The 20,844-nt window shown below is 46.1% G+C and overlaps 1 protein-coding gene across 2 annotated transcripts in view; it reads left to right on the top strand.

Annotated features, from left to right (window-relative positions):
* CDS2 (CDP-diacylglycerol synthase 2) overlaps window positions 1-20,844 on the top strand; it is a 57,131-nt gene that overhangs the window by 19,562 nt on the left and 16,725 nt on the right. The gene's annotated exons all lie outside the window — the stretch shown is intronic.

Genomic DNA, 20,844 nt, shown 5'->3' with positions numbered 1-20,844 from the left:
TCTGTACTATTGGGGCAGGCGGCATCTTTATTCACTAGCCCCTGAGTCCTGCCCAGCCAGAAGAACAGTAGAGATTTCAGATGTTGAAAACAACATAGCTGGCCCAAAAATGGAGTCACTTTCGCTAAGCATTACATCACCAAACTGAAACTTAGTTTTGGCTCTCGCAGAAATGGAATCTTTTTTTTTTTTAATTTTTTTTTTCAACGTTTTTTTTTTTTAAAAAATTTTTTTTTTCAACGTTTATTTATTTTTGGGACAGAGAGAGACAGAGCATGAACGGGGGAGGGGCAGAGAGAGAGGGAGACACAGAATCGGAAACAGGCTCCAGGCTCTGAGCCATCAGCCCAGAGCCCGACGCGGGGCTCGAACTCAGGGACCGTGAGATCGTGACCTGGCTGAAGTCGGACGCTTAACCGACTGCGCCACCCAGGCGCCCCTTCAACGTTTTTAATTTATTTTTGGGACAGAGAGAGACAGAGCATGAACGGGGGAGGGGCAGAGAGAGAGGGAGACACAGAATCGGAAACAGGCTCCAGGCTCCGAGCCATCAGCCCAGAACCTGACGCGGGGCTCGAACTCACGGACCGCGAGATCGTGACCTGGCTGAAGTCGGACGCTCAACCGACTGCGCCACCCAGGCGCCTGAAATGGAATCTTAAACCAGTCAGAAGTCATCTGATAGCACCAGTTAGGTAATCTGCCTTATAGACCCCTGTTGTCCCCTAAAGGAAAACGATCTCACAGTAACCAATCTGCTTGGGCCTAGCGTGACTTCCTTATTCCTACTCCCTTCTGCCTATAAAAGTCTTTCATTTTGTACAGCTTGTCAGAGCTCCTTTCTGTCTTCTAGAGGGATGCCGCCCTATTCAAGAATCATTCAAAAAAGCCAATGAGAGCTTTAAAATTTACTCAGCTGAATTTTTTTTTTTTTTTAAACGAAGGAAACCTAGAATGATGCCCTGTTAAATAAGTGTCCTCGTTGCAGAAGTGCATAATAATCTTTGGGTAGAAGATTTACAATCCTGAACATTAAAAGCCATTTTTTGTTGATGAAGTAGGTACATTTTGGTTATTGAGAAGTTTCACTGTGGATTCGCAGATTTCTTCTTAATGCCAGATTACTGAGGTGTTAGAGTTTATTCATCAAACCTCAACTGTCAGCTGAGACAGAATTGGGTGGGCACAAGAGCCAGCCTGTCCACAGTGCAGAGACTGGAGTGGCCGCCACAGCTGTGCACCTGTTGCAAAGATGGTGAGTGATTTTCTTGGTTGTTGTATCTGTCTGGGGCAACAACAAGTTGGACAGGGGCTTAGCTTCTAGAAGCCCGAGCTGCAGGAAGCAGGTATTTCCCTTTTGCAAGATTGCTGGACAGGAAAGCCGTCAGTAGCTGCTGGAGATTATTTTCTCATTCTCCTACCACCTTTATTCTCTTGGATGTTTGATGCCTCATCCTTAGGACATTCTTAAAAATTTCCCATTCCTTCTACTTAGGGAATGTGCAAATCTGGGGGAACACAGTGAGACGGGACCATTTCGTGCAGAGCGGCTGTTTATGTGAGAAGTTATGCTTGCTGTTTTAACCTACAGAGTCAGAAACGGAGAACTCTTTAATTGTTCCTTAACTTGTCATCTTCCCACTCTTCCTCCCTTTCTGAAGAAACCTGTACTACTGGGGACCTCAGATATATCAGACAGTGTTGTAGGCCATGGGGATGTAGCGGTGAATAACCAACGTCCCTTCTTTTTTTTTTTTTTTTATGTTTATTTTAACTTTTGTTTTTTGGGGGGGAGAGTGAATGGGGGAAGGGCAGAGAGAGAGGGAGACAGGATTTGAAACAGGCTCTGTGCTGAGAGCAGAGAGCCCTATGAGAGGCTCGAACCCATGAACCATGAGATCGTGACCTGAGCTGAAGTCGGAGGCTTAACCGATTGAGCCCCCCAGGCGCCCCGCAAAGTCCCTTCTACATGGAGTTTGTGCTCCAGCGAAGGCAGACAAATGTGTAATAATTTCAGGTGGTAGTAGTGTTATGAAGAACAAAGTGGGTGTTTTTTTAATATGAGGGTAGCATTTTGAAGTGTTAGTGTTGGAAGGGCCCTTCCACTAATTAATCCGATCAGCTCAAAGGACAAATGTGTTCTTACTTTTCCTGGAGCATTTCCCATTGTTCAAGGGAAATGTGCACAGACCTACCTTTTGTAGGGCAGGTCTGAACCATTCAGGGCTCTAAAAGGTTTTACTCTGCCCACTTATTCATTATTCCTGGCAACATTATGACTGTCTGGAAATATAGCTCATTGCCACCCTGAGTTTTATGGGCGCCCCCTGGGGCCTTCCAGTCATTTTAACCTTTGGGAAGGATGAAAATGCAACCCTTTTAGTCACCAGTTGGATTTGTAGCGCTGTAGCTCTAGGGTGGTCTTCCGAAGAGAAATGCTGGCCTGCCATGATTCTAGGCTTTGTAGATAAAGGTTGATGAATTTGATTAAAATTCAGTGAGTTTTTAAAAAAACACTTATGTAGCTTTTACCGAATTCAAGGCAAGGAGCACTCAAGATAAAGATGAATAGTGCAGTCCCGATTTTTGAGGAGTTCGAAATCAAATCAGATTATGGAAAGTTCCCTCTTGACATAAATACACTTGGGCAACAAATGGTGTGAGAGAGGTGTAAGTAACATCCTGTGGGAACTTTATTTGTAGGAGATAAAGCTGGTGGGAAGGATGGGCTGTTTATTTCCTGGGGCTCTTCTAACAAATTACCACGAACTGGGTGATCTGAAACAACAGAAGTTTATTCTCTCACTTCTGGAGGCCAGCAGGCTGAAATGAAAGTGTTGGCCGGCCTGTACCCCTTTCAGATCTAGGGGGGATCCTGTGCCTTGCCTCTGCCCTGCTTCTGGTGACTATTGGCATTCCTTGGCTTTTGGCCACATTGCCCCTCCTCTCTCAGATTTTTCTCTGCCCCCCTCTTGTAAGGGTACAAGTGACTGCATTTAGGGGCCAGAATACACCTCCTTCCAAGATCCTTAATTCAGTCACGCCGTTTGCCATATGAGGGAATATTTACTCTTCTGCAATGTAAGGTAATATCCACAGGTTCCTAGGAAGTCAATTTATATTGAGGGAGGGAGCATTTTTTTTATTCCTACTACAGATGAGAATCAGGGAAGACCTTCCTGGAGTCTCGGTGGCTTCTAAGATGGGATTTAAGGGATGAGCAGGGAGGAGAAAAGGCAAGGAGCAAGGGAGAGAAGGAAGAGTGGGATGTAATCAGGGCCAAAGTGTAGTTAGTTGTGTTTGGTGGGAGCATGTGGTGTGTGCAGAGTGTGGAGGCCCCGGAAAGGGAGGCAGTTGGTCTTTAATTCACTAGGCAAAGATGAGTGGAGGCGGGGTGTGATCAGAACTGTGCTTCATGAAGATTAATCTGGGAGTGTGTGCAGAATAAATTAGAGAAAGGAGGAATTGGTGGAGAAAGCAATTGAGAGACCAGCATAATAGAGAGAGGTTGACGTGCAGACTTCAGCAAGGGTACTAGCAGTGGGAATGGGAATAAGGGAAGACCCTGTAAGTGAGAAGGTCACGTGGTTTGAGAACTGATGAGGTGAAGGGTGGGTGGGGGTTGTTACACAACAACAGTTCAACTAAGTGAATTTTAAAGACTGAATTGGCTTTTCTTAAATGATTCATGAACCAGGCAGCATCCCATCTAGCAAATAGAGGGGAGCTCTGAGGAGTTGTATAGAATGGAAGGTTTTTTTTGGGAGGGGGTGCGGGGGAGAAAGTTACTAGCTAAAGAAAAGGATTGTTCCAGGCAAGTGGGGAGAAGCTGAAGGTCTTCTCATGCAGATTACTTTTCTTCATTTGGGGGATGAAGAGGGCCATGTGGCATACTTACTGCCATTGACCAGAACTTCTGACTGCACAGTTAAGACTACATTTCTGGGGGAGGTTGAAACTGCAATTAGATTAGGTACTAAGCTCTGGTATGGGAACTTGGTGTAAGTGACACCATTTGGGGTCTGTAGTTTTCAACAGGGGGTTGGAGACAGTGATGAGGATGTGCTTCCCATGGAGTACATCTCAGGTTGATTAGGGTATTGAAGGAAGACAGAAGAGCTTGTGTGGGTTGGAAAGGAGGTGATAAGTTTGGACCTATTGAGTTTGGGGTGCTGGTCAGACATGAAGGCTGAAGTGTAGTGCTGTAGCTTGGGGGAGGGGACACAACTCGTGTTATGGAGGATGAGTCCATAGAAGAGAGGCTGATGGCAGTGGAGTGATCATTAAGGATATGGTGTAGAAATACAACCCGCATTTAGGAAGTGTGGGGAGGAAGAACAGAAAAGGTGTGATTGGAGAGGAAGAAAACTAAGATGGTTTTAGTTATAAATGCAGGAAGCTGCTCAAATTTGATTAAAATGGAAAAAGGAATCCATTGGCTCATGTAAACTTAAAGACCAAGGGAATTCTAGCTTCAGGTCTAATTTAATCTGGGGTCTCAGATGTCACCAAGCCTTGGTTGCTGTCTTTTACATTACTTTTGTTTTGAGGCTTCACATGATTGCAAGATTTCCCAGCAGGTGGAAGTCCCATGGACAAAGTCATGCCTTCTTCCTTGGGGCTCCAGAAGAAGTACAGGAAATCACTGTGATTAAGTTTGTGTGTCCAGTGAAAAACATACAAACCATGACCCAAACATATTTATCAATATTATCAAAACATACTGGCTCTTGAATGAGATCATTTTGTCAGTAGACTAATGGTTTAAGGCATGTACAGTGGTAAGTAGTAGGAATTTGAGAATTGCTGGTAGGGATGGATGATTATTTTGTCCAAACCAGGGTTCTCTTTGTATTGAGCCAACAATTATTAGATTTCCAATATTGTTTTTCCCTCTCTGGGGCCAATTGTTGGGTATCTCTGGTCACTTTTCCCAAATTATCGTTTGGGAGAACATCCTTTTGGAACATGACAGAGGTTAGGCCATTAGTTTCCTTGAGAACCGTGTTTTTGGTGGAAATACCAGCAAGGTGTTTAATTTGGCCTTCAGGGAGTGAATCTGGAATGCACAGTAATCTTAACAGTAGCCAGAGCAACCAGCAGAAGTATGGCATCTGATAAATTTTGGACATAGGAACCATACTTGATTTTGTCCCCATTGCAGGTAGGGACACCTGATTATTTCCGTAACATTCTAAAGTCACGAGTTACCCCAAAGGCATAGCAACTATCAATATAAACATTTACTGTTTTACCTTGGGCTAAGGTATAAGCTCAAGTAAGGGTTTATAACTCTGCCCTTTGGGCTAAAGTAGCTAAAGGTGAAGGTGCTGCTTCAGTGGCTTCAGAAGGAGTCGCACTAGCATTCCCAGCACAGGATTTACCATTTTCACCCTATAAATAAAAACTATCAGCGAGCCATGAAAAATTTGCATTGGTTAGAGGAGTTTCCTGTAAATTTCACAGAAATCAAAAGGTAATCTGTCAGTGTTAAGCTGTCATGAGGAGTTTCATCTGAATGCAAAATGTAGTTTTGGAATGGAACCGGAGTTTGAGCAAACCGAAAAAAAAAAAAAAAAGAGAGTCTTTATGTCTCTTTAAGGCCAGAGTGTTTTGTTTTGTTTTTTTTTTTTTGTATTTTTTAAAAGATATTATTATTTTTAAGTAATTGCTACACCTAGTGTGGGGCTTGGACACAACCCCGAGATCAGGAGCCACATGCTCCACCGACTGAGCCAGCCAGGTGCCCCTAAGGCCAAAAGTTTGAACAGGTGAATGCTGTCTCCTGTGAAGAGGTTTGAGAAAGGGAGCAGAGAAGCAAATCATCTCCATGTTGTAACCAACCAGAGCCTGCAGAAGATTTTATATCTTCCAAATCAGCTTTTAAGGTTTGTAAAAAGTTAAGAAGGATTATCTGTATAACCCTGGAGCATTACTGTCCAGGTATAGTACTGTTCTTCCCAAATGAAAACAAGAAGATACTGGCTGTCCTTATCAACTGGAGACTAAAAATGCACTGTGTAGAACAGTTATAGTAAAGAATTTGCTTTCAGTGTAAACAGATGTCAGTGTGTGGGGGTTAGGAACAACAGGGCACCGAGGGATAATGTTGTTATTTATTGCTCTGAGGTCCTGGACTAACCTCCATTCTTGGCTACTGGGTCTTCTGACAGATAAAATGGGGGTATCACAGGGACTAGCGCAGGGGATAATAAGGCCCTGAGTCCATGGTGCCGTATTATGGGCTTGATGCCTTAAAGGGTTTCTTTTTTTAATATACTTTTGGGGAGAGGTGTTGAGGGATCTGTTTTGAATATTGATGGGAGGTGCACTGTGAATTCTGCCAGTATCCGTTGAGGAATCTGCCCATAAAGGAATCTATCCCTACTGGTCCAATAGGGATAAGTGCTCAGCATCCCCGGACTCCTTTATAGTGACATTAGAGATGGAGCAAATAAAAGATGTTGAAGGGTCATTTAATTCACCTGGTTGGCAATTTGTTTTTAAGTTTATTTATTTTTAAAGAGAGAGAGGGTGAGAGGGTGAGAGGCGGGGAGGGAGGGAGGGAGAGAGAGAGAGAGACAGAGACAGACAGACAGACCCAAGCAGGCTCCACGCTATCAGTGCAGACCCCAGTGTGGGGCTCAGTCCCACAAACCATGAGATCATGAGTTGAAATCAAGAGTCAGTTCCTTAACCTACTGAGCCACATAGGTGCCCCATGGTGATTTTGATTCTAGAATTATTTTTCTTTTGGGAGAAATTCTGGCATGATACTTTCCTAAGAAATCTTGGCCTAGTAAATGAATGGGGTAGAGAAATTAAGGAAAAAAGGATGGGAATCTCAAAGGACCTAAACAGGAACAGGTGCAGAGACAGGGACCTGTTGAGGTTTATGAGAGACCCCCTCTATTTGAACTGTTTTCATGCTGTGAGACAGGACCTACTTTATAGCAGTGCTGTTGAGCCCCGAGAATGCCGCTCTGGGGTCACTAAGACAAAGAGATTCATTCTTAGTCTGGAGAGTGGTTTTTCCAAGCTGATTAAGAGGGAGAGCTGGGGAAAAAAAAAAAAAAAAAGAGGGAGGACTGGGAGGAGCCCCTGTAGGTCCTCAGAACCCCGTCACTGGGAATTAAGAAGACATTGGAAAAGCTGGCTAGAGGGCTGAAGGCTTCTGAAATGCTTACATTTGTAACGATCTTTTTTCTAGTGCCCCGGCCCTTTGCAGTGATAGCAGAAAGCCAGGGGGTTTTGGTCTGTTAGGGCCCTTCATTTGCCAGAGTAGAAAATTGAGACGGGGCGCCTGGGTGGCTCAGTCGGTTAAACATCCAACTTCAGCTCAGGTCATGATCTCACACTTCGTGAGTTTGAGCCCCGCGTCGGGCTCTGTGCTGATGGCTCAGAGCCTGGAGCCTGCTTCAGATTCTCTGTCTCCCTTTCTCTCTCTGCCCCTCCCCTGCTCATGCTCTGTCTCTCTCTGTCTCAAAAATAAATAAAAACATTAAAAAAAAATTAAAAAAAAAGAAAATTGAGAAAATTAGTGGTTATTCTTTTTTTTTTTGAATTTTTTTGACGTTTATTTATTTTTGAGACAGAGAAAGACCGAGCATGAATGGGGGAGGGGCAGAGAGAGAGGGAGACACAGAATCGGAAGCAGGCTCCAGGCTCTGAGCCATCAGCCCAGAGCCTGACACGGGGCTCGAACTCACGGACCGCAAGATCATGACCTGAGCTGAAGTCGGATGCTTAACCGACTGAGCCACCCAGGCGCCCCTAGTGGTTATTCTTTGAGGTGACTCCTCTAGCGTGTGAGAGAGCTGGTTTGCCAAGCTAGCTAATTCTGGAGTGGACACAATTTCCCATTTCATTCTGGTCCTTTAAAAGATCTCAGTAAACAGAGTTAAACTACCCAGGTGGATTCAACCTCTAAAGGAAGACCAGAATCTTCTTTATAGACAAGCTGATTATAATGGTCATGAATAGGTTCATCAGGCTTTTGTGTGCAAGCCTGAGTTTTGTTCCTCAATCAGCAGGCTTGGAAAAAGCTACTGTAATTGCCCAGTGAAGATATCCAGTGACTGTTCTAGCATCTTGCCAAAAGTTAGGGGTTTATTTCTCTAAATCCTTTAGGATGTTCTCATGGGGTTAGTTTCATCCCACATTAGGCCTGGTTCTCACCAACAAGCACATGGCCTGACTGATACAAATCTGAGAAAGCAGGGTGGTAAGTTGGAGTAACTATGTTAAATTCTCTAGCAAACGTGGGTCCTGAGTCACTTTAGGAAACTCTAACTCTGGCTTGCAGTTTGGCCTTGGTCCAGGCAGCATAAGAAATCTGGGGTTTATTCAGATCTTCAGAAGACTTAACTTTAAATTTTAATCTTTTTTAATGTTTGTTTATTTTTGAGAGACAGAGTGTGAGTGAGAGAGGGGCAGAGAGAGGGGAAGACACAGAATTCGAAGGAGGCTCCAGGCTCTGAGCCGTTAGCACAGAGCCCCATGTGGGGCTTGAACTCACCAAGGGTAAGATCATGACCTGAGCCAAAGTCAGGCACTCAACCAACTGAGCCACCCAGGTGCCCTGTTTTTTAAATTTTAATTTTTTTAATGTTTATTTTTGAGAGAGAGAGACAGAGACAGAGACAGAGTATGAGCATGGGAAGGGCAGCGAGGGGAAAACACAGAATCCAAAGCAAGAAGACCTAACTTTAAAGAAGCAGGTTTTATTAGGTTCAGGAAAGGAGAGAGTGGGGAGAAATTCAGAGGAAAAGGGAAGTTCAGTAAAAGGGTTAGTATGGGAGGGGGGTGATATAGAGAAGGTAGGGACTGAACACAAGACACATCCTGAGACACAAAAGACAGGAAGGGAAAAAGGAAGCCACAGAAGCCCTTCCCCTCCACCCCCTTTGCTTTCTTCCACTAGTCTAGAAATTGTATTTTGCAGAGCAGCAATTTGGGATTCCTGGTAATGTTTGGAAGCTTCAAAATCCCAAAAGCCTATTCAGTTTTGACAATTTTAGAGCCATGGCTATCCAATTCAGTTTTGAGAAAGTAAGTTTAGGGAGATTGAAAGTTCTCGATGATGGCCATTGAAGTTCTAAATTACTTTTAAGTTGGTCCATTTAGTTAGAAAAAGAAGCCACAGAAATCATTTTGACTTCTTTAGATGATTTGGTTGCCTCAGTTAATTTAGAAATAGTGTTTTTGCAGAAAGGCAAACTTAGAATCTTGAAAATGTTTGGGGGTCTCAGTCTTGAAAATGTTTGGGGGATGCCAATTAAAATAGGCATCCCAGGGTGCCTGGGTAGCTCAGTCAGTTAAGCATCCCACTCTTGATCTCAGCTCCAGTCTTGACCTCAGAGTCATGAGTTCAAGCCCCACGTTAGGCTCTGTGCTGGGTATGAAGCCTACTTAAAAATAAAAAAAATAAAATAAAATATGCATCCCATTGAGTTCTGTCTCTAAGGAGCCACAGTTGTCTTTTTTTTTTTTTTTTTAATATCTAAATATCTTTTTTTTTTTAAAGATTTTTAATTTTATTTTATTTTTTTAATTTACATCCAAGTTAGCATATAGTGCAACAGTGATTTCAGGAGTAGATTCCTTAATGCCCCTTACCCATTTAGCCCACCCCCCATCCCACAACCCCTCCAGTAACCCTCTGTTCTCCATATTTAAGAGTCTCTTCTGTTTTGTCCCCCTCCCTGTTTTTATATTACTTTTGCTTCCCTTCCCTTATGTTCATCTGTTTTGTATCTTAAAGTCCTCATATGAGTGAAGTCATATGATATTTGTCTTTCTCTGACTAATTTCGCTTAGCATAATACCCTCTAGTTCCATCCACATAGTTGCAAATGGCAAGATTTCATTCTTTTTGATTGCTGAGTAATACTCCATTGTGTGTATATGTGTGTGTGTGTGCATGTGTGTGTATGTATGTGTATACACACACACACACGCACACACACGCACACACACCACATCTTCTGTATCCATTCATCCATCGATGGACGTTTGGGCTCTTTCCATACTTTGGTTATTGTTAATAGTGCTGCTATAAACATGGGGGTTCATGTGCCCCTTCGAAACAGCACACTTGTATCTCTTGGATAAATAACTAGTAGTGCAATGGCTGGGTCTTAGGGTAGTTATATTTTCAGTTTTTTGAGGAACCTCCATACTGTTTTCCAGAGGGGTGGTATCAGTTTACATTCCCACCAGCAGTGCAAAAGAGATCCTCTTTCTCCACATCCTTGCCAACATCTGTTGTTGCCTGAGTTGTTAATATTAGCATTTTGACAGGTGTGAGTTGGTATCTCATTGTTGTTTTGATTTGTTTTTCCCTGATGAGGAGTGATGTTGAGCATTTTTTCACGTTTCGGTTGGCCATCTGGATGTCTTCCTTGGAGAAGTGTCTATTCATGTCTTTTGCCCATTTCTTCACTGGATTATTTGTTTTTTGCGTGTTGAGTCTGATAAGTTCTTTATAGATTTTGGATACTAACCCTTTATCTGATAGGTTGTTTGCAAAGATCTTTTCCCATTCTGTCAGTGGCCTTTTAGTTTTGCTGATTGTTTCCTTTGCTGTGCAGAAGCTTTTTATCTTGATGAGTTCACTTTTGCTTTTGTTTCCCTTGTCTCCAGAAACGTGTTGAGTAAGAAGTTGCTGTGGCCAAGGTCAAAGAGGTTTTTGCCTGCTTTCTCCTCGAGGATTTTTTTTTTTTTAATGTTTTTATTTATTTTTGAGACAGAGAGAGACAGAGCATGAGCAGGGGAGGGGCAGAGAGAGAGAGGGAGACACAGAATCCGAAAAAGGCTCCAGGCTCTGAGCCGTCAGCACAGGGCCGGACGCGGGACCCGAACTCACGGACTGTGAGATCATGACCTGAGCTGAAGTCGGACGCCCAACTGACTGAGCCACCCAGGCGCCCCTCTCCTTGAGGATTTTGATAGCTTCCTGTCTTACATTTAGGTCCTTCATCCATTTGGGGTTTATTTTTGTGTATAAGAAAGTGGTCCAGGTTCATTTTTCTGCATGTTGCTGTCCAGTTTTCCCAGTACCACTTGCTGAAGAGACTGTCTTTATTCCATTGGATAGTCTTTCCTGCTTTGTCAAAGATTAGTTGGCCATATGTTTGTAGGTCCATATCTGGGTTCTCTATTCTGTTCCACTGATCTGAGTGTCTGTTTTTGTGCCAGGGAGCCACAGTTTTCTAATTTAATTCAAGAAAAACAAGTTTGGGGAGATTGGAAGTTCCTCATAGTGGCCATTGGTGCCCTAAATTACTTCTCATTAAGTCAGTCCATTTGGTTATAAATGTGCATATGCAGGGATCATAGTTTTTAAATATGAAACTCACTGGGGTCCCAGAAAGGGGGCACCCTCAAAGCATTTTGATGACTGGAATCCCATTTCTTAGAGGTTTTTCTCTAGAGCACAGAAAAAAATTCCTAAAAGCACAGTATCAACAGGAACAGCTTTGTTCCAGAAGGAATCAGACCAGAGGCCAGCACAGTTCCAACAAGAAGTCTGACTCTGGGAAGGAGTCAGACTGAAGGCCAAAAGAGTATTCTCATAAGAAACAGGCCTTAAAACTGATCTCAAATAAAGCCTGGAGAGCTTGGACACAAAGTGGAGCTTGAAATCTAGGAAAAAACTTACCTTCACACTCCAGAGTCAGCAAGAGAGCAGTGAGCCCCTTTGGCTCTGTGGGTACCGGCATCTTCTACCCACCAGCCTTGGAGTTTTGGGAGATCTTTTCTGGATCCCACTTCTTACCACCAAGTAATGTTAACATTAAAAATAAAAGTCATTTTACCAGTAGAAATGGGTTTACTTGGGAATAACAGAGACTTGCAGTCAGACATAAGCAAGCTACTGGCAAAACCACAGACAAGTCCACAGAACAAACCAGAGGAATGGTCTCTTATAGAGGAGATGGAGGGAAGGTGGGAAGGCTGTTACAAACAAAAAGGCCATTGGAGTAAACTGGGAATTCAAAATATGGTGGCTTTTCATTGACTGAGTTGGGACTCTTTCTCATTGGCTGGGCTGTTGGGGGGGGGAGGGGGAAGAGAACCTTTCTTCCTCCTGCTGAGGTAGTAAAGTAGTAGTGATTTGACTTGCTGACTTGCAAAGTAGACTCTTCTTATTGGGTCTGCCCTTGACCAGGAGTGGTAGGGCATGAGAGCTTCTCCTGCTGGCCTCCTGACTTCCTTGTGAACAAGGTTTCCTTTCATTAGTTTTCACAAACTGATAGGCATCTTAGAAAGATCCCTGGCTCTGAGTGACTGCTGAGATATGAAGGATAGCTTTGAGATCTGTTTTGGCTGTGGAGTCAGCAGGATTTGGGTTCATTGTCTTTCAGTTGCAAATAATCATGAAATTCATTAGCTTAAATCATTCTCTGTCCTCGCTTCTCTGTGCCTTTCAGGTGTATGGTCATCCCAAGGCTCTCACGGAGATGCAGGTCAGTGCTGGTAGCACCTGATTTCCTTTTTCCTCAGGCTAGGGAGGGAAAGAAAGCTCAAGTGGCTCTCCATGGTCTTCTCACCAGATTCTGGAGCTATAATTCGACTGTACCATCTGAGGCCAAGTGCCCACTCTAATAAAATAGCCATGGCTTAGGCTGGGGGTAAAAATGCCTCTTCAGGAACCTGTCACTGTGAAAAGGGGGGTGCAATTAAAATAATTAGCTTGTACAGGCTACTGTGTGCCATCGAGGAGGAGTGGAATGGATTTTCAGAGGGAGCCAACTGCTGTGTCCAGTACTGGGGGAGGCTGAGGAGAGAGAAATTAGGCATGACTCCCAAGTTTCTGGCTTATGCAGGATACAGATTGTGGTGTCATCAACATGTCAGCAAGGTGGGGCCTCAGGATCAACAGTTTTGAGGACAACATCTGTAGTTCTGTTCAGGTAGTTACGTTTGAGATGCTTATGAGAACTTTTTGGTGGAAATGCCATGAAGTATTTGGAAACAATAGTTGGGTCTGGCAGTGGGGGAGGGGTTGAGGTTGGCAATATAAATGTCAGAATCTTTGGCATGGAATTAGTAATTAAAGCTAAGGGGTTGGATGGTAATATTTAGGGAGAGAATGTAATGGGTCTAGAATTGGACCAGAATTGGTCCAACATGTAGAGGTCATGTGGAGGGAAAATAGCAGAGACTGAGAAAGAGCAGCCAGTCAGGTGGAATGAGAACCCAGAAGGTAATGATCGTGGAAGCCAAGAGAGAAATGTTTCAAGGAGGAAATGGTCAACTAGATCTAATATTTAAAATTGCCAAGAGGTACAGCAAGATGAATACTGGAAAGTCCATCCAATTTGGCAGCATAGAGGCTATTTACTTCATGTGTTAGAAATTGAGGCCGTGTTGCTTTTCTCTGCTGAGGTACTGGATATCTCAAAGTCACTTGCAGTTCAGCGGTGACCTTTTTTTTTTTTTTAAATTTAATTTAATTAAAAAAACTTGAGGGAGACACAGAATCTGAAGCAGGCTCCAGGCTCCGAGCTGTCAGCACAGAGCCTGATGAGGAGCTCGAACCCACCAGTGCGAGATCATGACCTGAGCTGAAGTGGGACATTTGACTGACTGAGCCACGCAGGCGCCCCTAGCCTGTCTGCATTCTAGCCAGCATGATGGAAGAATAGTAGAAGTGCACACAACTGCTAATGACTCATTGGCCAGAATTGGAAAATGTAGTCCTGGTTCTAAGCCCAGCTAAAAATCAGGGCCTCTGTTACAATGTCTTAGGAAAGAAGAGAAGATGGATAGCGGGGCTACAACCCAGTGATACTTCATGTGGTGCTTGTTAAGAGCACAGGAAATGAGTTGCTGAGTCACCCAGCTATTTGCCAATTCAGTAAACCCCAGATCCTCTCTGACACCTTATGCAGATGTGGTAAGACCTGCTTACTGTCTTCTCTGTTGTGGGCCCCATGCCAGATATTGGGGTACTGTGTTGAGGAAGTCAACAGGAGACCACGCTGTATGTTGTGCTCTTGAGAAATGACAGGGGGCCACTGGGGCACATAGGCAGTTAGGGAAGGTTTGGAGAGAAAGGGATCTCTTAGCCGAGATTCAAAGGCTAAGTTATAATTGACCAAAGAGAAGAGAAATAGGTGTCCATAGAAGTGATTTGCAGACTGCTCTGGGTAGGAGCAGAATGAACAAAAGACCTAAAGGTGACAAAGTACAGCTGACTGTACTTCAGAATGGCCACAAGAATGAGGCTGGAAGGGTGGATAAGACGTGGATCTCAAAGTGGCTGGTACAACCATCTCAAAAAAGTGTAGATCTGTTCCATAGTTCAGTCTATCCTTTAGATTACCGGAAGTGGAAATTGCTCCATTTACACCGGTGCTCCAGAGGGAGTTCACAATAGGGAGCGACATGATCAGATTTTCTTGGTGCAGCATAAAGAGTAGAGGGGAGGTAGGAATGGACTAAAGACTGAGGGTGAGGTGGCCAGTTGAGCTGCTGCAGGTACTCAGCAGAGATGGTACTGGCTTGAATTAAGGGAGTACCAGAGGCGACAGGAAGTAGATGCAGCAGAAAGCCTTTTTGGAGCTGGCATTAACAGACTGGGTGATAGATAGTTCTAGGGGCTGAGGGGGGAGCCACGAAGGATGAAGGTCTCATTTCTCACTTGAGAATTCAGGAGAAAGGAAGTAGTTTGGCTTTGGACACGTGGAGGATTTTAGGTGTGGTGGGGACATCCAAGGGGAGACATCTAGTACATTTGGATGAATGAATGTGAAGCCCAAGGAGAGGCAGTTGGAGGCATCAGAGTGAACGAGGCTACTCATGGAGAGTGGGTAGTACAAGAACGAGAGCCTCAGAAGAAACCTGGCAGAACCCCCAAATTAAGAGCCAGGAAGAGGAAGCTGCCAAGGAGAAGACTGCCTAAAGGAGGCCTGGCTAGAGAGGCAGCTGGGAAACAGGAAGGATGTGCTGCTTGGAAGCAAAGAAGGGGTGTGTCTCTTGCATTGGCTGATGGAAGGGAGGGACTGGGCAGAGGACAGAGAGTGCAGGGTTTAGTGATTAGGTCATTGGTGAGGGGAGAGCTCTTCAGCAGAGTGGCTGGGCAGGCAGGGCAGGTGGCTTGCCATGGTTGAAGAATCATGCGGTCAGAGAGGGGGATGGGGTGTCCGCAGCTCTTGCCAAAGGTTCGTTTGTGAACTAGGAAAGAGAGTGCATTGGGTGGATGAGCTGTCAAAAGCTTTTTATTGAGCCTACTCACCTGGTTGTAAGTAAGGGCCTGTGATGAGGGGGAGGAGAGGACTCAAGAGGGAGGGAGAGAGGTCAGTGGTGTGAGGTCTCAGAGGAGGCCGTAGCAAAAGGGATGGTGCATACTTGGGCATGTGTGCAGCTGTCCTGGGAACGAGTGTCCTTCAAGGGATGTGTTCTCTGCAAAGGTCCCTGGAGCTCCTTGTAAGAAGTGTTGTCTGGAGGTGAAATGGTTCATAGCCAGAGTCAGGTTTTAAAAAGCTGAGTCTTCCACGTACACGTTGTTCCATGTCCTTTCTCTGAGGTCTTTGGTCTGGGATGCAGTCACCTGTAGAGGTAGTTTAGGTGAAGCAGTCCATCTGGAGTAGCTGAGTGCATTTTCTGTAGATCATATTATTGATAGGCTTTTGGAGGACAGGGGATAGCCATATTGGGGATGATTGTGAACTTGCAGAGTAGGACTTCTCTTTCTTGATCTTTTGTTCAAACAATTGAACTTGTCAAATAGGATTAACATTAGAAAAAGCTAGAAATATTTGTTCTTCCTAACACCACACACACACACACACACACACACACACAGAGCTACTTGGCTTTCTCAGTGAGAGGGACACTTAGGTCTCTGATATTAAGGATAAACCTGTCTCTGATAGTTTCTTTCCCGGGGATGGGTCTGTAAGTGGGGGAGTGGATTGCCCTGGCAGCTGCCACAGGGTTGAAAACGATGGCAAGCCCAATATTTAGCAGAAAAGTTAGGCTCAGCCTGATGACTTTCTTCTAGGGCAAGGTTTGTGATTTGCATCTAAAGTAGTGCAAAACATAGTTTGTGTGAGTTTGGAGTCACCTAGTAAATGAAACTTATGAATCTGAATGCATTGCCAGTGGAAAGGGCAGGGTTGTTGGAAGCATAACCAGCCAGTGCACTGAGCACTACCTTTTAATGAAATTTCTCTGAAAATGAAAGAGAGGAGAAAGGGCCTAGTGGATGGTACCACTTATTTTCTTTCCTTAGTTTTTTGCTTCTCATGGGCAAACATGAACAGAATATTAATATATTTTCTTTAGCAAGGTACAAAACCGAGTTGGCATCTGGTAAAGAAATGGGGTATGAGGTGGGGTGACTACCCTCTGCCTGGAGCCTGGTCGATACAATGCCAAGGGCTCCTGTTTAGCTTGGCCACAGCCACACTTTTTTTTTTTTTTTTTTTTTTGGTCAAGCTCTGACCATCACCACTTGTGGGTGTCACTGTGGAGTCTTGAGGAATAGCAACGTCAGAGGGTGGGCCCTGACACTGACCACCAAAAAGGAGCCTCAAAAGGACACTGCCTGGTAAGCTTTTCTAAGCCCAAGGCAGGCCTTCAGGAAATACTGGGAATTAGGAGGGAGTGGGAAGAGGTAGGGTTGTCTACTTAGAGAATAACAATGAGAATGAGTTTTTTGAGTGCTGGTCCCTCCCCAGGCCAGGAAACACCAGGCCTCTGCCCCAAGGAGCTTCACCTCCCACTCCGCAGCTCCCCACAGGCCCTCCCTCACTGCCTTGTCCTTTGTTGAAAGAAGGTTCTGTGCTGTGCTGTTTTGAGCCTTAGGTCAGGGCTGGGGTTGCTTTTGAGCAGTTGTGGGTGCTGGAAGGCTGGTAGGGGAAGCCTTTTGAGCGTCTATTTCTCCAAAAATGTCAACAGGTCTTAGCTGAGCCCTTGGTACCCAGGACATTGCCTCTGTCCGTCATTAGACAGACTTTCTGCTTTCCCTTCAGGGTCTAAGTGAATCAGAAGGGCCTAGGAGGGAGCTTTTTTCTTTCCTTTTGAAACATTCTTTTGCTTCCTGTTTACATCAGCATCACAGGCCCCTTGGGGACTGGCTAAGGGACTGTGGAGGATGGCTGTTGATTGAGATCAAATTGGAGAGCTAGGCTATCCTCCACTTAGCCTTTGTTCTGGGCCCTTGGGTTGAAAAGGAAGGAGAGGCCGCCTGGGAGCTGGGCTGAGACAGTCTGAAGCAACAAAGCGGTCTCCCCCTGCTGCCCTCCTTGCAGGGAGAAGGCCAGAATGGGACTGGGCAAGTCTGGTCCTGCTGTGAGGGCCATTGGGAGGCAGGGGGGTTCTTTCACACTCTCGGTGCAGTCCGGATGCCTTGGCCTGTGGTGGGTCAAGTAGACTTCATTAGCTCATTGGGTCAACAAATCTTTGGGTGCCTGCTATGATCCAGGCAATGCTCAGCACGGTGGGAAACGAGCCTGTGGCCGCTGAGACACTTTTTTCTGACAGTGTGTGAGGTTTTAGCCACGTGTGCCAGCTTGCACGGACTTACTGAGTTACATATGTGTGCTGCTGGGTCCATCATAAAGCATGCACAAGAAAGAAAAATACAAAGGAGATAGAAGGAAGTCCTAATATTTCTTCTCACGCTTCAGTGGATTGTGTCGCACACATCCCACTTCAGAGAGCACTAGTATGTACTGCTGCCTCCGTGTGCCAGGCCACCCCCTAACACGGTAGCTTTGGGAAGTGGATCATTTTTGAGTTGAGGGGCCGCCTATTGGATGAGTGGAGGGTGCGAAAGAGGAAGCAAGGCAGGCTGGTGCTGAGCTCACGTAATTGGTCACACACAGGCCCCAGCACGGCCTGATGGCCCTTGTGCTTTCCACTCTACCCTCCTCGGGCAGGGTACCCAGGTCGCCTGAGTTAGGTGTTTAAGGTTCTTGTGCTCCTGTCCTGTAAGCCATGGTCAGGATACTGTGGGGCGGGGTGGGGGTGGTGTTGCTCTTCAGTCCCTTTATAGTTTTCATGACTTTCATCTGTATGACATTTGATCATTCCAAGTTGTTCAGGATAAGGGATCCTCTCTCCACTGGAAGACCAGAGATCTGAGGAGTGTAATGAGCATCGCAGCTAGGTCCTGGGCCCCTTCTCCCTGACTGGCTGCCGCCTCCTCCTGCAGAAAGTCTTCCTCTCCATCTGCCTATCTTGCCATCCCCTGGAGGAGCAAGGCAGTGTACCTCTCAGCACCTCTGACTCTTGGTCCAACATGTGCCACTTTTCTCCTGGGCAAGAACTCGAGCTCCGGGTTCCTGCCTCCTCGGCCTCCCTGTCCACTATGGGAGCCACCACCAGCACTGGGCTTCTTTGACTTAGAGGCATAAGCAGCCAAAGAGGTGGTCTTAGCGGTTCAAGCAAAAGGCTTTTGCCCATGGGGTGGGAGGAGCCAGAACACTGTAACCTCCAAGTTGTCTTAAGCTTCTGTTCCCTTGGCCTGCTCTCTTGTGACATCTATACCTCAGGGAGTGGGGGGGATGGGGACTAGGGTTCAGGAGCCCACAGAGCCGGCTCTCTTGCTCCCTCTCTGTCCGTGTCTTTCTGGGTTGTGCCCTTGCCCCTTGCACAGGATTTGCCCTTCTTGTCCTGTTAACACAGTTAACAGCTATCTTGTGTTCTACTTCCCATCTCAGGGTATCTCTCTGCACCTCACCCCTTCTAGCAAGGAAGGAGGGGAGTCAGGGCTATATTGCAGCACACAATGCTGGGCTGATGCTCATAAAAGGGCATGGAAGGTCCAGAGAGACTCGGCACCCAAGTCTCTCTACCCTCCCCTGCAGAGGCTCTGCCTAGGCTCCTTCCTGCCCTTCCTCGCCTGGGGAGACCAGCAGCCTTTGTGAGTCTCCTTGACAACAGGATGGATAAGTTAAAAATAGCCTTGTGTTGGGGCACGTGTGTTCGCACATGCGCTTGCGCCTGGATACATGCCCTTTCCCATGCTGGGCTCCAGCTCAGTCCCCGTGGCTTCTGGATGCTCCTGGTGAGCATCTGTGGGAGGCCCTGGTAGAGCCCAGGTGGTCACGTGCTGAAGCTCCTGGGCTTGGGGGTCAGATCTAGATGTTACTTCGTATCATTGATGGTTGCTGCTGGGACGTGGGTGTTAATGTTAACATAAAGAACGGGAAGCTTTTCTGAATGCCTCGGTCTTCAGTCTAACTGGAGAGGGGTAATCCCGGAGGCACTGCCCTGTTTCGGAACCTCAGATGGTGGAATAGGACATAGCCCTGGGTGGAGTTTGGCTGGATCTCTTTAGGGAACCCTCACAAGGAGGACCTTTCCTGGCCCCCTTTTATAAGGTGAGGACACTGAAGTACAGAGGCACCAGTGTGACTTACTGAGCGCCACCAGGCTCAGCTGTGGCAGAGTAAGGAACAGTGACCCTGTCATCAGAAGCTGTGGCTCTTTCCCTCACATCCTACTGAGGAGACCATCTCTACATCCTTTACCAAAGCCAGCTGTCTTCTTTTTTTTTTAAGTTAAAAATTTTTTGTCCAGGAAAATCCCCTGAGATGGGTGATTCTTGTCCATCCCAGTTTCCCCCATCCCCAAACCAAGGCTCCTCACCCATAAAGTGTCGGATGTCAGGAAAAAAATGGATTCCAAGATACTTAAATAAAAGGAAGTCTAGTGGGATGAACACCTAGAAGTCAGAAGACCAGGATTAATAGGGGATTTGGGGCCAGCCATTGGACTTCTCAGAGCTCCTGTTTCTTTATTTGTAAGTAGGGATCTTCCTGTCTCCTTTCCCTTCCTTCCAGAACTCTGAGGTTCGCAGGTATGGGAAACATGCTTACAACTGTTGAGGGCCCTGCAAATACGGAGCAGTGTTGTTAGACTCTGTCTAATTCGAAGTGATTTGATTTCTCTTCCACCTCTCCTCACGGCAATGATTCTAAATTTCTGTAAGAGAGAAATGCTCTGAGTAGCAGTAGGGTCCCTAGGATTCAGAGCAGCCTGCTCCTTGGTACTTCAGATAGAGGGCCTATTGCTGGCATGGCTCTGGTCCCCTCACAGGGGCTGGCGAGCAGGGTGACTGCCTGACTTGGCTGGAGCCTGGATGGCAACTCTGTGAGTGACATTGCAGGGTCTGCTGATGCCCAGGACCGAGTGACAGGGAAAGGACGGCAACACGCCCGTCCTGGTGAGCGATACTGTGCGGCCTCTACACTCGTTGGGGCTGGCCTCCTCATGGGGTGCTCTTGTGAAGTCTGGAAGTAACACTGTGGACTTTGGGGAGTCCAGCGGGGAGCAACAGCCTGTGCATCCAGCCTTTCTCTGAGAGAGCCTGGTTCTGGGGCCACTCCGGTGGCTCTGAGAGTTCACGGCATGTTGTGGCAGAGCAGGGACTGTTCCCTGCATGATTCAGGTGTTGGGGGAGAGGGGTTTTCAGAGGTGGATATGTTTTCCTGGGTGCCAGCAGCTGAGCCCTTATAGGTAATGACCCTGGCATTAAGGGCAGGGTCAGGAATGAGGTCCTGATGAAATTCAGGCCTGACTCCCTTTTGCCTTCTGTGGATGCAAAAGAACCCCTTTCTCCCTGTTCTGGACTGTTCCCTCCCCTGCCCCCAGTAAGGCAAGGGAAATTGAGCAGGTTGTGGCTGTCACTCGTCCCCCACCCCGTAGTGCAGGTGCATGCCTTACTTCCAGCAGAGCTGGCCACCTCAGCACATGCCGGAACAGTGTTGGGATCGCTGTGAGTCCCATCTGTTCTGTCACCTGACTGTGCTATGTCCCCGAGCCCTGTTGGGGGTCTTTTCCCACAGATCTCCTATGATATGCATGTACTTCTCGGCATGCTAC

This window comes from Puma concolor, chromosome A3 (assembly GCF_028749965.1).
Source record: "Puma concolor isolate L17-30 chromosome A3, mPumCon1.1.hap2, whole genome shotgun sequence".
Classification (NCBI taxonomy): domain Eukaryota; kingdom Metazoa; phylum Chordata; class Mammalia; order Carnivora; family Felidae; genus Puma; species Puma concolor.
This window is presented reverse-complemented; position numbering and strand designations above follow the sequence as displayed.